At 41.6% G+C, this 18,246-nt stretch overlaps 1 long non-coding RNA gene across 1 annotated transcript in view; it reads left to right on the top strand.

Annotated features, from left to right (window-relative positions):
* LOC123345092 overlaps window positions 1-17,619 on the top strand; it is a 37,619-nt gene extending 20,000 nt beyond the window's left edge. Inside the window, exons 3-4 of the long non-coding RNA XR_006572714.1 lie at window positions 137-222; window positions 17,024-17,619. This is a non-coding gene — a long non-coding RNA (uncharacterized LOC123345092). The remainder of the gene's footprint in view (window positions 1-136; window positions 223-17,023) is intronic.
* The last annotated feature ends 627 nt before the right edge of the window (window positions 17,620-18,246 follow it).

Below are 18,246 nucleotides of genomic sequence, written 5' to 3'. Positions count from 1 at the left end.
GGACAGAATTGATTCTTTAACAAAGACTTCCTTTCTCCAAATGGTCCATTAAAATGTGAAGTTAAATATGTGCTAACTTAATCAAACAAAAATCAGCAAGTTTTAAACAGTGATTACAAATCTCTTCTCCTTTCAGCTGCTTTACTTTCATTCTCTTGGCTGTTGACATAATCATTTCAGAAGACCTCCAGTCATCATAGAGTCTTTCCTGCGAGACCGGATGTAAGTCTCTAAAGTGAAAAAGCAAATAGAATTTTTTTTTAAAAAACCCTTAAGATTTTTTTGTCTATCAGAAGGTTTTTATAAAAAGTACTAGCCTATTTATTTTCTTTTGCAGTTCACCTGTAAATACAAAACATGGGCCCACATTGTAAACTTAAGATCTGGATTCCAAATACCCCAGTGTTTTTATTTGGCCCATTATAAAGTTAGGAGCCATCTCTCTCTCTCTTCCCCCCCCCCCCGGGTGACCAGGTGTCCCGATTTTATAGGGATGGTCCTGATTTTTGGGTCTTTTTCTTATATAGGCTCCTGTTGCTCCCCACCCCCGTGCCAATTTTTCACACTTGCTGTCTGGTCTCTCTCTCTCTCTCTCTCTCTCTCTCTCTCTCACACACACACACACACACACACACACACACACACACACACACACACACACACACACACACACACACACACACAGATTTGGGGCAGTCCCTCGGAGTGGAATAAAGTGCTATAGGATTTTTAATCTCCATGACAAGCAATAACTGACTGTGAATTTGGGAAGTCCTCCTTGGCATGCATTCAAGCCAGTATTAATGGAAAACTCCACATGCCAATCTCATGAGTCACCCCAAACAGCGGTTTCTAATACTCATTGCGCATATTGGCTTGACTGCTCTTAAATAAATAAATAAGCAAATTCACACACAATCTGTGCATCACCAGTGATTACAAGTCCATAGTTGTAGAGTCTGGTTACTGTTCCTGTTGACTTCAATGGGGATTTTGTCCTTGGCTCCAACTGGAGCGAGTTTGGGCTCTTAGTCAAGTTACTTTACATCACACTTATTGATTTCCAAAACTTTACACTGCAAAAAGCTTTACGGTGCTATGCCCGACAGTCCCTATCCCTTCGTTTCATATTCTAGGCAGAAACCTTTTGCAGAAAATATGTAAAGTTCTCTGTGCACCCATAATACACATTTCTCTGGAGGTAGATCTACAAAGATGTATGCACATGATGCATCTAAATCCCCTCTGTGTCCTGTACCCCTTTAGCAAAAACAAATATCCAAGTAGCAATTTACCCAAAGCTAGAAAACATTTGGCAAGAGAGGGGGAAAGCTATTTAAATAGTGCAATCCCGCAGAACCTGTTTGGTGTGTTGGAAAACATCTTGGCTCTCCCTTGTACAAATTGTGTGGGTGTCTTTTACTTCCTCCTACAGGACGGTAGGGGTGGGGTGAAGGGCAGAATGTCAGCTACCTGAACTGTGAATTTCCTGGCCTTTGTCATTTTTGAATTGCAGCCCTATTTCAGCTGAGGTAACGCAGTGCAACATGTCATATAAACCCCTAGATAGGCACAGAGCTAGATTTTAGATGTAGTCGCTGAGATTTAATTAACCTTTGTCTTGACAAGTGGAAATAACTTGCTGTGACTCAGGGTGCATTTTTTACAAAGAAAAATGGTACTGAAGATGGGATCGGGTTAGTTGTATAAGTGCTGACCAGCGTGAATAAAACCCAGTGAGAGTGCTTTTTAGGAGGACTGGAATAAAATATATTATTTATTAGACTGGGAAGCCTTTGGGGCAGGGACTGATTCATAGTTTGCATAGTTTTCAATGTAAAAACCATCCCGAGCTGCCATTATTGGTTAAAAATTATTTGTATTACAGCGGTGCCTAGATGCCCCAGCGAAGAATGTGCTAGGTGCTGTACAGACCCATAATAAGGGATGGTCCCCATCCTGAAGAGCTTACAATGGCATGCAGAGATGAAGTGACTTGCCCAATATTGCATTATAGGTCAGTGTTAGACCCAGGAATATCACCCATTTGGCTTCCTGAGTCCCAGTCCAGTGCTCTTCCCACTATAGTGGGCCACACTATTACAGTAACTATGTGAATCTCTTATCAGCTCCTTTTCTTTCTTTAAATGTAAGTGTATATACAGTCCATACAATGTACCCTTCCAAGTGGAAGGAAATATCTGCAGAGCATGTGTGTGCCCTGCTCCTTGGAGCATTGCTCCTGGCTGGAACACCATTTGACAGCGGCGTCTGTTTACTTTGTCAGTTTTCTATTAAAATGAAAAGTCTGAACACACACAAGAGCAGTGGAATCTGAAACCATTTGAAAATGGGGAGGCAAGGCTGCCGTGTGCAAGGTACTTTCGGAGCTTGGACACCGCACTGGGTAAAAATCCTACTGCCTCTGATACACATAAGCTCTCTTTTAGCCCCTGGGGCTGTGTTTCTTGTTCCATAGAGTCTCCTCTATGCTGGAGAGCCCTGATATAAGAAGGGTCCCTGAGCAGCAGCAGACACAAATCCCTGCTAGTGGAACTCCACTGGGCCATGGTCTCAGGGGGTGGATGCTAGAGCACAGAACCTCCATGTGGATTGCTCCTGCTTCCTGGCCAAATGACAGGATCTGCCAGTTTGTTGGTCCTGTGGTTCATTCCTCAGCTGGGAAGCCCTCCCAAATCCATTGGAGGGATCAAGGAGAAGCTCTGCTAGGGGATTCTCATGTGTTTTTCCTCTTCTTTGATGCCTCCTTCCTTCCTCCTCCTCCCTAGGTTTTACTGCTGGAATGGGCAATCTTTCCGTTCTAATGCACGCAGAGCAGTACACGTGCATGGTAGTTTAGAACCACATGCAAACCATGATCCTTGAACTTAATAAAATATAAGAGTCTAATCCTCTACCCATTGAAGTCGATGAGTGCTTTGCCTGTGACTTCAATGGAAAAATAAAAGGACACGGAGAAGCAAGATGACAAGGGGACAAAGACTGGCCTGGCGATCAATACAGAAAGGCTTTGCGAAAGGGGTTGGGTTTAAAGAGGGATTTGGAATGAAAGTACTTGGCACATATAAAGGTGCTGGGAGTAGGAGTGCTGAGGGTGCTGCTGCACCCCCGGCTTGAAGTAGTAATAACCCAAATACATGGTTCCCACCTTCAACACCCCCAGTATAAAAATTGTGACAGCACCACTGGAAGAACATGAGCTACAGAGAGTGAGAGAAAGCACAAGGAGCACCTAGGAGAGGAGAGTGAGAGGAGAATAGGAATGAGGTTTAAACTATAGATTTGTGCTAGCCAATGAAATATCTGTACCAGCTACAAGCCCCAGCTAAATAGTGGACAAAGTGTACTGAACATATACAATTTGTGTAGCAATCAGAAGTTCTACATAATAACCGAAGAGATCCCATGTTGCACAAGGTGATAGAGGGGCAAACTGGCAGTGGCTTGGGAGCAAGGAGCCAACATAGAAAAGAGAAACATGGAAAAATAGCTATGGTATGCACTTACCTGGCATTTTCTGTGCTTATCAAAGTGCTTAACAAAGTGCTTAACAAACATAAATGGGTTAATTCTCACAACGCCCCCGGGAGATAGGCAAGTATTATGATCCCCATTTGCAGATGGCGAAACTGAAGCAGGGAGAGGTTAAGTGACATACCCAAAGTCACACAGGGTTTAGTGGCAGAGCTGAGAATAGCACCCAGCTCTCCTGACTCTCAGCTCCACGGGTCTCATTCTCTATTGTGCAACTTTACCCTGCTCTCTGGAAACATAAAGGGGAGAGAAACAGGATACTGAGAATATCCCCTGGGCAGGCACTTTCCTAACTGGCACAGAGCTGGCAGAAGGGCTCTATGTTGGTATAGGGGACATATCAAGGGTGGTCCAGGAAACTGGATGGGAACAAGCTCATTGCACTGTGGTTATCCTTGGCTTCTTCGCTGAAGCAAAGCATAAATTACAGCAGCCTCCGGCTGCTCCGAGGCCAAGCACACTGCTTAATTTGTCATGGAAGAGGTACCAGGGCTCAAGCAATTTTTTTTTTACTTTCATAACTGATGTGGCAAGCCCAGAAGTGCTGGGGCTATGAACCGCCAAGCCTAGAGGTGCCAAGGCTCAGCCCTGGCAAACCAGGGCACAAATTAAGCACTGGCCAAGCAGAATCTCTAGCTACCCCAAAATACATGGAGCACAGGGGTGACTTGGAAAACTCTTTTCCCCTTCCCCTGCCTTCCAGTTATTGCCACAGAATGCAGCCCATTGTAGCTCCATGGTCAGCTCATTGACCCAGCAAAACTGGTAACAGCCAGCAATTTTTATTGAGAAAAAGTGAAATTGCCATCTGCATTTGCTTAGGACGCCATTGTCCACGATGGGTGCCTTGGAATTAAAAAAAATATATCAACATTTGGCGCTGGTTGCCACTTTCTGAGCTAAAAACTGAGGGCCAGACGCTCACCTGGTGTATATTGCAATGAAGCTATGTCAATTTGCACCAAATGAAGATCTAGCCCCCAGATTGTCAGCTATGCCTATTATAGACAAGATTGGCTGAGGATTCTCCCTACACAGAAAACGTGACAGACAGGCAGTGCTGATAGAGTTTGTCTTAACCAACCCCAGCAGGCAGTTCAGTTCAGAAAGACATGCTTGGCAGTTTTGCCAGTGGTGGCTCCCTGAAACAAAATCGACAGCCATTTCTCAGAATTATTGCCAGGGTATTAGGACAATTATTGCTTTCCTCTAGCCATGGATGTGTAAAAACGTGATGCCTCTTTTTGCAAAATTCTCATCTCCCTCTGTGGCAAAATTTAGTAACTGTCAGTCATTTCTGCCTTGAGGGGTGGGAGGGAATCCTCTGTCATATCAGAAAATGAGAAAATTGTCAGTATCTTAAGTGTATGTGAAAAATAGCAGCCTTTTACCTCCATTTGGGAAAATGGATCCTGGTTGCAACGATTAGCAAATGTTGGCAGCGTCTTATAGTTTTAAAAATGTTAGTGCTTCTAGGTCAGGGGTCGGCAACCTTTCAGAAGTGGTGTGCCGAGTTGTCTTTTATTCACTCTAAATTAAGGATTACGTGTGCCAGTAATACATTTTAATGTTTTTAGAAGGTCTCTTTCTATAAGTCTATAATATATAACTAAACTATTGTTGTATGTAAAGTAAATAAGGTTTTTAAAATGTTTAAGAAGCTTCATTTAAAATTAAATTAAAATGCAGAGCCCCCCGGACGGGTGGTCAGGATCTGGGCAGTGTGAGTGCCACTGAAAATCAGCTAGCGTGCCACCTTCAGCACACGTGCCGTAGGTTGCCTATCCCTGTTCTAGGTATTTAAAAATTCCAGAGTTCTCCGTATTAAAAATATTATCTTGCTCTCAGCAGCATTTCTCAGAAGTCTCTGTCCTTATCAAAGATGAACTAGCCTTGTAGGATACTGGGTATATTTGGAAACTAGTATCTGAGCTGGTGTTTTTATGCAGAGTAAACTGATTTTGATAGGACAATCTCTGAGGATAGCCTGTGTATGTGAATTTAGGATAAAGAACACATGTCTTAGATGAGGCATGAGTCCCATGTTTATAAATATTATCAATTTCCTCTCACTAGAACCAAGAACAGAAAATCAGACAATAAGTATATATTTTTTAAAAGTACCTTGAGTAAGTCATCAATCCCCAAGTGCAGGGGTAGGCAACCTATGGCATGTGTGCCGAAGGCAGCACACGAGCTGATTTTCAGCAGCACTCACACTGCCTGGGTCCTGGCCACCAGTCCGGGGGGGCTCTGCATTTTAATTTAATTTTAAATGAAGCTTCTTAAACATTTTAAAAACCTTATTTACTTTACATACAACAATAGTTTAGTTATATATTATAGACTTATAGAAAGAGACCTTCTAAAAACATTAAAATGTATTACTGGCACACGTAATCCTTAGTTTAGAGTGAATAAAAGACAACTCGGCACACCGCTTCTAAAAGGTTGCCGACCCCTGCCCAAGTGCATTACACATACTCTTGGTGGCAGACCGGTAGAGAGAACAGGAACTTACTGGGCACAGAGCCAGTCTTAGAATTGGTCCCTCCTTTTTCAGGGCTGAGTCACTTCAGTAGGCTCAGTTTTGCCAACCCCAAGCATTCTAAAATCATGAGTGCTCCTCCTCCTCCTCTCCCAAAGAGGCAAGGGCAACAGCATGGGGTCCTTTCTATGCCCAGAAGTGACAGCACAGGCTGACTTCCCCTCAGGCATAGCAGAGGTGGCAGCAGGGATCCCCTCTAATCCCCTGGCGAGGCAGAGGTGGCAACAAGAGGCTCCACATCTTGTCGCAGTATTTTGGAGGGTATTTGTTTAAATGGGTGGGCCAGGCCTGTTGCATTCTTCTATTCTGGCCATGCACAGAGTTCTCTCCTGGGATGGTTTGGGTGGGGAGCCCCAGAGCAGTAGATCTGGGAGTTAACACCCCATTGAAATGCATGGGGCAGCTCATACCTCTGAACTATCATTTCAGACTGCCTGCAGACTCAGTCAGATATCACAGTATTGGTTACGCTCTGTGCATGCTGTGAAGCTTTAAAGTGAAAACTGAGATTCTGATGTAACCGCATGACTCCAGTGGCCTTAGATACTGCCTACCATGCCTGTGCCTTAAACTAGCCCTGCTTAACTGATGCAAGGCAATGGAGAGTCAAGGCCCAGCATCTCATACCTGGGGATGCCAAAGGGTGGTTTAATTCAAGCCTGAAGCTCAGGTAACTAATACCACCTAGAACCCCTAGTGTTAAAAGTCTAAATCTTGTCTACATTCAAAGGGGTTGGCTTGAGTAAGGCGTCAGGAGCCCGGAGTGACTATTCCTGCTATTCGCGCAGTATTATAGCAGCTAACCTTCTTGGTATCCTTACATTTTGCATCTCTCTGTTGGAATATGTGTGCCTTTTGTTTTTATGATCCATCTCTTATTTTTATTCCCCCATGAGATTTGTTTGCCCTGCTCTTTTTTTGCACTGGGCCTCTATGAGTGACTAGAACTCAGGGCTCTCACTGTCAGTACAGTAGACATGACAGAGCAAAACTAGCAGTTGGCATTCAATGGTCACCTGCCCTGGGGCCCCCACAAAACACTTAAAATAGCTTTTGTTTGATAAAATATAGTACCTGTAGCTTGAACAATGGACTATGACAAGGTACATGCTTAATGTGCTTATTGTGCCTAGCGTGACTATCATATGCCAAGGTGAGTGTTTACCTGCCAGACTGAAGGTAGAGTGCTGTAAATGGGCCCAGAAGGCCTAATAATGCCATTATAACATGTGCTTTAAAAAATGATACCAATACACTAAATAAAATAAAGTTTGTTTCATTACTTGGACCCCAAAACAGTGTCTAAGGGAAACATTATTTAAAATGTTTCTTGAACGAAAATCTGAATGTTGCCAATAAACAATGCAGCACTTTACAGGCGTTCTGTGTCTGTCATCTGTTGATGCTGCAGGAACAGTAGATGGTGCTGTGGGAGTGCTACTACACTAAGGAGATTCAAGGGAGTCATTGTTTGCTATGATAGTGATACTGGCAGCTGGGCGGTTACTCCTCTGCTCTCCTTCAAAGAAGTGGATATGGTAACAAATGGACCCTTCATTTCCATGCTTTGGGGCAGATGTGATATTTCTGGGCTTCTCCAGCTCTGAAGCTGAAAGCAAGCGTATAGCTGTATGTCTCAGAGACAGATCCCATATCCAGTTCTGCTTCAGTCTCATCTCAGTGGTTTCTACATTGCACTTGTTCTCCAGCAATTCCTGCTTGGCTGGCTGTGGATGAAGAAGAGCAGCATTTTCAGGAACTGTAGTGAGCAGTTTCTCAAAGCTTGGGCTGGACCTTCCACAAGGGAACTTTGTGCAGTTTGCATGTTTTATTTCAAAGGCTTTTTGTCCATCCTGTGTGTTCTCAGTGAACGAAATAACACATTTTATTTGCATTCATTCCCCAGTTCTGAAACTGAACTGCGTTTCTGATCTAATTATCCCGCCTTACCCAAACAAGTGTAATGGCTTTGAAAATTTTCCCTGTCTTATTTTGACACACCCTACATCTGGGTTTTGGTACAATTGTGAGAGACTTTAAACACTACTTGTAGCATGGAAGAAAAGAGGGTGATATTTAGTAGATCTTCGCCTTGACTTTTAAGGAAAAAAAACCCCCCAATCTTCAAACCCATTGCTGGCAATTGAGAATGCTGTTAGACTGAACTCTCTTCTGAGTGAACAAACACTTAAAGATCTATTTATACCTGCCCTTAAGCAGACGTACTGTAGGTGGAAATGCTATAATTATTTCCTTGTACTGGTTTCCACTGTCCTATAAAGGTCTCCTGGCAGCAGTTTGTTAAAGAGCTACTGCCAGATGTAGGAAAAGTTAAAACAAACCCAAGCTAACAACGAAACTGATTTGACTAATACCCAGTTTACCAGCTGTAATAAAGGTAAAACACACAGGAGTGCTGCTAAGAGACAGGTCTTTATTGTCTAGCCCTGGTCACTTGAAATGGTTCAGGATTACAAACTGTTCACATGACAGGGATCAGTATCCAATGTCTCCAATAGCTACTGATACAACAGCCCAATAATTTTTCTGCATTCCCTTTCCCATCAGTGCATATTTTCAAGTTAATTTTGTTTGTAGAAGAGCACCTCTCCTTTAATCAGCTTCCCACTTCTCTTATTACCCCGGACACTTGGCTTGTATCTCTGAGCTGAGGACCCACTCCGCCCGCCACCATGTTAAACAAACAAGATCACAAAAGCTGAAAATAACTTTTACTGGCTGCACATTACAACACAGAAGCATCTCGTCACCAGATAGGAACTACAGCTGCCTCCCAGGCAGCTTATGTGAGAGTTACACACATTCCAGTACTCCCAATATTATGGCCACCGGCCATCATGCTGGATATCAGTTCACAAGTTTTATGGAATTGATTGCAGTGTCATAAATACAGTAGATTGTGGGCCAGGTAGGAGGAAATAATTAACAAAAGAGGAAGGAGCTTCTGTTAACACATGGTGGTAGGCCAGCATACACTATGGAAGTAATTTTTAATGTTCTAGAGTGGGATTTTTGTAAAGATGTCCGGCAAGTTGATTGATTTGTTTGTTTTACGCTATGGTGTATTACAATGAACTGGCTATTGATTATGTTTACCACTGCCCTCTACTGTGTGGAGTACAAACTGCTCAGCTGTTTGACATAAGACATATACACAACTAAAGATGATTTTCCTTTAGTTCAAATGACGAGAGCCTGTGCTTTTGGAGCTGTAGGATGTGTGTTCTATCACTGATATTGCCATGAAGTTCTGGCTGGTGTGATGCGCAGAGCAGTGGCAACTGTGAATTATTAAAAAAAGGAGCAATTTAGGGTGGTTTTAGTAAAATATATTTTGGAAGATTTGCCAGACGGCTGGCAAAAGCTTATTAAACTCTTGCGTTTTTCAAAGCTAGCCATATTGCCATCCTTCAGACAGTCACTTAGGACTGACATTGCTCAGTAAGGCTGTCTTTTATGTTTGCCTTGTTTCTATTTATTTCTAGCTGCAGATACAGATGGCATGGTTTCTTTTGTTTCATTAAAAGATTCCTTGATCTAAACTTTAAAAGATTTGTCTTCAGAGATCAAAGTCAGCCAAATGTATGTTTGCCATTTTTCTGTTTCTCAAGGATATAAGCTTTCAGTTCAATCAGGTAAAGGTGACACTCTAACAGAGCACCAGATTGAGACATCGGGTGACTTGGCTAAAGTAGTGCTGATCAGCAAATTACAGGATAATAATAAACACCTATATCATTGAGATTATCAAATGTAAATTTAAACCAAGGACCAATGGAAAATTATGCCCCAGCCACCACCAGTTTACACAGTTTACACAGCTGAGTGAAGGCACTGATTACTGACTTCGGAGCCAAACGCTTCCAAGTTCTAAGTCAGGTCTGTCACAATCATTTGCATACTCTTGAGCAAATCACATACAGACAGTTTTTCAAAAGTGGCCATTGATTTAGCTGCCTTGTGCATTTAATGTTTGGGTGTCCAACTTGAGACACATTGGGCCTGATTTTTTAGATTGACTGCTGCATACAACAGCCAGGACTCATCTGTGTCACTCCTTTACATTGCAGGGGAGTGTGATTTTTTTGGGGGTGCGCTGAACGTATTTTGCATCCTGGCTAGTAAAATTATTCCTTGACCTAGCTGGTGCCAGGTACATTTTTCAGAACCTACGACTTGATGGTGCTGCTGAAAGGATTCAGTGTTTGTAAAGTGCTTTGCAGATGTAAAGCCCTATAGAAATGCTGAGCATTAATATGGATGGTTTGAATATGTCTTAGATATAAATCATCTTACTCTGTCTGACCTAGTCTCCTAATTGAGAATCATTTATTCCATGGCGACTCATCCGTACCACTATTCTACCTTTTCACAATAGAGCAGCAGCGTCAAGCTGCAGATGTTTGCCCTGAGGACCCTGATGCCTCATTGCATGACAAATTAGAGGGGATTTAGTAATCTGACATGCTGAATTCTGGTTCCATCCCTAAAGGTGACATTCAATCCAAACCCCTGAGTTTTGCATTTCTTTTTGTCTTAGATTCAGACTAGGACATGGCTCTTCAGTTGATTGTGTGAATTCTGCTTCTGTGTATGCTCCAGTAGGATTAGAAGGCCTTAGAAAGGGATTCTGTTCAAGCCTTTTTGTCTCTGTCATTGACTTTAGACACACTAGCTATATTTTAGGGCATGGAGCACAAACCACAAGGCATAACCAAAGCCGTTGCACTCATTTCATTCTGTGGGTACTGCTGCAAAAAGCCTAAATAACCTCCTAAATCCTTACTAAGAAATGCTGCTACTACTGCTGCCATTGTTTCTGCAGCACTAATTTTAAATACATTACTTCACCTGGATCATGCTGCCTTTTCCTCTGTTTGCTATGGAGGACCTTGGTTTAAAGGACATTTTCTCCTGGAACTTAATTTAACTGGACTCATTACTGCTCCAAGACCACCCTGGGATGAGACCCTGCCCTTGTTGCTCTGGGTATTCCCCTGTATATTTGAAGAATTTCTTTCCAAGGGCTGGTTTTCACTGCAAAATTAACTCAAGTTCTCACTCGAGTCCCGTCCACTCACCAAAACCTCTCATTTGTGTATGATGGTGCTTTGCATTCTAGTTGGCTGGCCCATCAGGGGGTATAGGTTAAAGCTTGAGTGATGCTAGACCTCCACTGCCACCCCACAATTCCAGAGAGGAACAGAATAAAGGAGAGAGGGGGGTGGGAGGAAGTGGAAGCAGAAGCTGTGATGGAGGCTGCAGTTAGTGGGAAGCTCCTGCAGGAGACCCTTGACCATAGAATCATAGATTATTAGGGTTGGAAGGGACATCAGGAGGTCATCTAGTCCAACCCCTCAACCAGTGGAAAGAGTTTTGTCCTGGAAGCCAGAGCTAGAGGACACTGTAGAGAGATTGCAGAGAGTGAGAAAGGCTCCTGCAGGGAAGAGATTGGTTTGTTAACCAAGCTTCTGACTTGCTTTCCCTAGAGTGAAAAGAAGCTGTATTTGAACACTTCCCCAGACACAAGCAAACCTCCCAAACAAGAAAGTACAATTCACAGCTGCAAAAATACGCCCACAAAAAATGCAGATGGGTCTGAGCTATGAAGTTCAGAGTTTAGTTTAGAGCCAAGTCAGAACTTAGCCAAAGTTCAGGCATACATTTAGTGTTCTGGTTCAAAATCATCTCCGCAATCATTGGCCAATAATTTAGAAAACCATGACATGATAAAAAGACATTTTAAAGGCATCAGGGAAAAAAGAGGAAACCCATATGATGGGGAAATACCACTTCATTGAGATAAAAGACTGTCTGAAGCTTTCAAAAATGACAGAGGAGAGATGCAAGTACATACTCTTCACACCAGTAAAAGGGACACATTTCTAGTCCAGGCTGCATTTGACAGAGATCACACTCATATTATAAGAGGCCTGTTTTCAGCTTCACCACCTAAGACTAAAGAGAGATTCAAGACCCTGTTTTTTTCTGTGTAGTTCCCTTTGCTTACAAGTCCCTCTGCATGCCTCATACCCTTCCAACTTTCCTATGTACACTAATCATTCAATCATCCAAACATGACAAGGAGAAGTTTAACTCTCTCTTGTTCTTTTGAAGAAGGGAAATGGGTAGATGACAAGAAAATATGGCCCAGACATGCCATCAGTAGACTGAGCCATGGCAATCCTTAGAGTGTGGAGGACACCATTTTGCTCCACATGGCGCACGCAAGGTAACAATGCCTGAAGGATGCCATTTGGCTGTACAACATTACATTCTCCGTGCTGTCTGGGTTCCTGGGATGAAATAATTCATTAAAATGGAGTCATGCCAGCAAAAAGTTTGGGAACCTTCAATCTAGGTATATATTCATCAATCTTAAAATCACCCAAATTAAAGCTTAACTAAATTGTCAGTGTTGAACCAACGCTCCTCAAGTGGCAAAGGAATTCAAAGTAACCCACAGGCAAGTGAGGCCTGTGTGAATAGATAGGCTTCCTTCCATTTCATTGCAAAACCGTCCTGATTTTATGAAAAGTACTCATATTATGACTCAGAATATAGGATTACAATGAGGGGGCATTTTCAAGCAAAAGGATATTTCCAATGAAAACATTTGGAAACATATTTGCATTTTCACATGCTTTTGAATGGAACAAATGCATTATGAGAAGTTTCACAAATTAAAAATTATGTGACTCAAAATCAAATGATAAGAATGAAATGATAAGAATTTCTAGGGAAAAGAATTAAATGTTGACATTCATGAAGTCTTAGTTATTAGAGGGTTAAGAGTCAGAGTCCAGGGAGAGGAGATGAGTTTAGAGAGTTGGGAGTTTGAAAGACCACAGTGGGGGGGAATTGCACCTGTCAAGATGACAGATAAATGAACAGATAAGGTTGCAGCAGGTGGATTGGTAGCATCTAGCCCAAGAAGTGGAAATAGGACTATGGTGAAAGTAAATAGTAGATTTATTTATTTGGAGTACAGATAGCTAAATCAAGAGCTTTCAACTCTGAACGTGAATCTCAAAGAAGTTTCAAGACAGTTTAAAATGTTCCACCATTCACTCTAATCAGAGAGTGAGTCAGTACTCAATTATATTCATCCAATTTTGTATTCCATTTTCTATGTGTTGGTGACAAAGCAGTTGAGATAATATGGTCATATGGCAGAATCATCTTCTTGACAAAAGCTGAGATATATTAGCTAAAATAAAATTTATGTGGCTCTCAATCCTAATGCTCCAATGCATAAGCTAATCATCAAAAAGAATCAAGAAGAAATCTCTCTCTCCCATCCCCAAACCTGGTCTGGTAGTGTATCATAGAGTAGGGTTTATATGCCTTCCTCTAAAGTATATAGTTATTGTGGATAGTTCTCTGAAAATATCCACTCAATGTTCAGTGGCAGTCAAAAACGTGAACAGAATGTTGGGAATCATTAAGAAAGGGATAGATAATAGGACAGAAAATATCATGTTGCCTCTATATAAATCCATGGTACGCCCCACATCTTGAATACTGTGTGCAGATGTGGTCGCCCCATCTTAAAGATATATTGGAATTGAAAAAGATTCACAAAAGGGCAACAAAGATTATTAGGGGTATGGAACGGCTGCCATATGGGGAGAGATTAATAATACGGTTGGGAAAAAAAGATGCCTATGTGGGGATATGATAGAGGTCTATAAAATCATGACTGGTGTGGAAAAAGTAAATAAGGAGGTGTTATTTACTCCATCTCATAACACAAGAACCAGGGGTTACCAAATGAAATTAATAGGCAGCAGGTTTAAAACAAACAAAAGGAAGTATTTTTTCACACAATGCACAGTCAACCTGTGGAACCTTGCCGGAGGATGTTGTGAAGGCCAAGACTATAACTGGGTTCAAAAAAGAACTAGATAAATTCATGGAGTATAGGTCCATCAATGGCTATTAGCCAGGATGGGCAGGGATGGTGTCCATAGCCTCTGTTTGCCAGAAGCTGGGAATGGGTGACAGGGAATGGATCACTTGATTGCCTGTTCTGTTCAATCCCTCTGGGGCACCTGGCATTGGCCACTGTCAGAAGACAGGATACTGGGCTAGATGGACCTTTGGTCTGACCCAGTATGACCGTTCTTATGTTTCTTATGTGCTTGTGGCTACTGTTAGATACAGAATATTGGACTAGACTGGCCATTAGTCTGTTAACAATATAGCAATTGCTACTGTGTTCAAGTTTCTACTTACTTGTCAATTCAAGAGAAAATATTCTGTTGTAAAGAATGAGCTGGCTTGTGTGTGTGTGTGTGTGTGTGTGTGTGTGTGTGTGTATGTATGTGTGTGTGTGTAGTGTGTGTGTGTACATGTATCACTGCCCTGCACTGGGTAGATTCAGAATTGCTCAACTATGTATTATAGGTTCTTTACTATTAATGACAAACAAATCTTCTTCTTTGGTTGAAATGGTAAGGACCTGTGATTTTTGGAGCAGGAGGATCTGAGTTTTATCCTCACTGCCACTGAAGTACCGAGTAGCCATAATGTGCAAAATGGTAGTCATAAAATCCTGGGAGACCTAGACTGGTCGCAACAGATTTGACATAATGTATTGCCATTACAGGAGGTTGGTGCAGGGTTAGATGGACCATTCGTCCAATCTAGTAAGGTAAATACAGCACTATGTTATTTTGGAAAAAGTGTGCCCACCAAAAAGAAAGAATTAGGGGGTTGGAGAAGAGAGTCAGTGGGTTCACTATACTTTGGAGTTGTTGTAATAAGTGGATGATTTAGTCTGAGTGACCAGTGACAGATTCAGTCCTCCTGTAGTGATGCCTTATAAAAATTGAGAAATAGGACCGTGTTAGAACCTGCTTTTCACCTCTTAGGAAGAAACATGGGACCTGAGTCTTCTCTCCATTACACTAGTTTCACATCTGTGTAACTCCATCGTTTTTAATAATTAGCTGAATTGTGGCCAGATCTGAAGCCCAATGAAGTCAACAGGAGATTCCCATTCACTTCCTGGGGCTTTGGGTCACATCCTTAGAGAATTGGGACCAAATCCTCAGCTGTTGTAAACTGGTGTAGCTCTATTGGGTTCAGCTGGCTCTTTATGTCTGCAGTGGTTATTTCAGGCATCTGGAATTTTTTTCTCTATCCCTCACTTATTTCCTTCTGCAACCTGTTTTATCTGCACAGCCCTGTAACAAAGGTACATTTTAACTGGCATGGTTTCATAAAGCAGAGACTCCAGTTAGTCTCTCCTCAAGCTAGTATCCTCTTTGGAGCTGGAAAGTTTGATGGGTTCACAGCAGGGGGAAAAGATAGTACCTACAAAGGAGTCTTAAGTGATGTTCAGTCTTGGAGGAATTGTCCTTTGAAATTTAGTGCCCCAAGTTCAAATCTCACTTTATCTGGATGGAGACTTCCTCATTTAAGGCAGCTTTGAAAGCCTGTTCCTCTTATGAAAACAATTTCCATGCTGTGTGTTTTAACGAGACATTGACATTCAAACTCACTCTACTTTGAAGTCACCATCATTCAAATTGTCACAGCTTGACAGCACAGCAGGTTACTGGAGGCTTCTTGAATTAATGCTCTAAGACTCAGTATTAATGAATGTAACTATCAGCTTTACTGACTATGTCTACTCTGCATGATATCTATTAAGGACTGACTAAACTACCAAATTCCTGTTCCAGCACACCCTGGGCTGTATATAAAACACTATTAATTATTATTATTTATTATTTGAATTGCAATAGCATTTAAGAGCCCCAGTCATGGACCAGGACATTGTACTGTGCTAGGTGCTGTACAAACATGGAACCAAAAGATGGTATTTGCCCCTGAGAACTTACAATCCACGTAAAATACAGGATTAATTCTTTAGGGGCTGTTTCAGAGTGGAAGCCGTGTTAGTCTGTATCAGCAAAAATGTGGAGTCCTTGTGGCACCTTAGAGACTAACAAATTTATTTGGGCACAAGGTGCCACAATGATTCCTCTTTAGGGGCTGTGTCATCAATAGTTGTTCTAAGATATTGATCAGGAATGTGATGAGATCTCCCATGGACATTACAATTTATTTTTTATTTTGCTTTAGACTTTTTTTCTTTTAAATAAACACTGTACAGCAAGAATTCAGTCATCAGTGCTTAGGAAAAGGTCATAAAAGCAGTTCAAACAAGGTGTCTCTTTTACAGACTACATTACAGGAGCAGTTGACTAACAAGCAATGCTTCCTTTTAAAGGTGACGTGAAAAGGAGAGCGGGAAAGAAATAGCGGTTTTGCCCTCTTTTCTTCCCAAGATGAATAAGGCCAGAAGGTTGGGGTTCTCCCATCCTTATACACAGCCAAAAGGTTAGCTTTTTTTTTTTTTAACATGACAAATTCAGGACATATTTACCTTGTTTTTCCTGAAAGACTAGAGAACAAGGAGGGGCTGATCCTCTTCCCACTGGCTTTATGGGAACGTTGCTAGTGGCTTCAATCGGAACAATTGAAGACTCGCGGCTTACAGGATCAGATAGTAAGGAACTGTTGAAGACTTTTATTCATATTATTTAACACTCTTTGGTTGTTTTATTTTTCTGAAAAAGGAGAGGTTCTGCTTAAAAAAACCAACTCTTAGAAATGGAAGGAATATCATGTCTTGTCTGGTTTCAGAGTAGCAGCCGTGCTAGTCCGTATCCGGACAGGAGTACTTGTGGCACCTTAGAGACTAACAAATTTATTTGCGCATAAGCTTTCATGGGCTACAGTCCACTTCTTCGGATGCATAGAATGGAACATATAGTGAGGAGATATATATACACATACAGAGAGCATGAAAAAGTGGAAGTTGTCTTACCAACTCTGAGAGGCCAATTAAGTAAGAGAAAAAAATATCTTGTCTGTTTGTTCTAGGTCTCTGATGGAGGATCCAGAAGTGTGGACTGAAAGCTCACTGTTTTAAATTAAGAGCCAAGGGTGTTAAAACTTTAACAGAAAAGCTTCTTTCTCTTCTGTTTTTCAGGACTTTGTGCTAAACAGATGTTTAAAAACGAACAAAAATGAAGAGTTTAAAATGTCTGAATGAAAATCACTTTCTCTTTCAGTTATTCAAGTTTCACAACCTTAATATCTTTGATAAACTTACTAGTTTTCCAGGAAAAGAGGGTTTCCATCAAAATACAGGGTAGATAAGACCTGAATTCATAATGTTGAAAAACTGACTAACAACCCCTGGTTCCCTTTAAAGGTGATCTGAAAGGAAGAAGAGACAAGAAATAGGGGTTGTGCCCTTTTTTGCTCACTGAATAACAGTTAGACAGTCACAACTCCATAATTTGGCCTATAATCAGGTACCATGGAACTAACTGACCATAAATTGTCATTCTTCCATTTAAAAGGTGCACTATAGAAGAAAAAACATCCTGAGTTTTAATAAAATTTTCCTTAGATGCTGGCCAATCTAGTGGATAAAACGTTTAAATCGCAAGCCTTCTAGAGGTGGTTTTTTTTTTTAAGTTTTCTTTCTTTCTTGGCTTGTTTTCCTCATTTTCTACAGATTTTTTTTTTTGCTACTCATTAACAATTCCCCGTTTCTTTTTTTATATCATTAATCCTGTAAATTTATATACACCTCTACCCCGATATAATGCGACCCAATATAACGCGGTAAAGCAGTGCTTCGGGGGGGGGCTGCGCACTCTGGCAGATCAAAGCAAGTTCAATATAATGTGGTTTCACCTATAATGCGGTAAGGTTTTGTTGGCTCCCGAGGACAGCATTATATCGGGGTAGAGGTATATATATTTCTCTTTGTTATTTTTCTTGATATTTTTATTTATATTCCTCCTTATTCCCTACATTCTCTCACTTCTCTTTTTGGCTGGCCATCCCAGGACCTCCTCCAACACTCAGATTACCAAGTGGCTTTCCTGTTGGCCTGTTACTCTAGGACAGATCCTTCCCAGGGAATAGAAAATATGGGAGCTGAAGCTAAAAGGGGAGTGGGGCTTTGACCCCTGATCTTCACAAAAGGATGTCAAGTTTGTCCTATTTTTATTCCTCTCTCTTAGCCAGCAACTGAATTCTGTGTCTTGCCCAAGACTATAGTGATTTTTCCCAAGGAAGAGGCAAACTTT

This window comes from Mauremys mutica, chromosome 12, assembly GCF_020497125.1.
Source record: "Mauremys mutica isolate MM-2020 ecotype Southern chromosome 12, ASM2049712v1, whole genome shotgun sequence".
In the NCBI taxonomy this organism is placed as follows: domain Eukaryota; kingdom Metazoa; phylum Chordata; order Testudines; family Geoemydidae; genus Mauremys; species Mauremys mutica.
The sequence above is the reverse complement of the archived record's forward strand: the minus strand, read 5'-3'. Positions and strand labels throughout refer to the sequence as shown.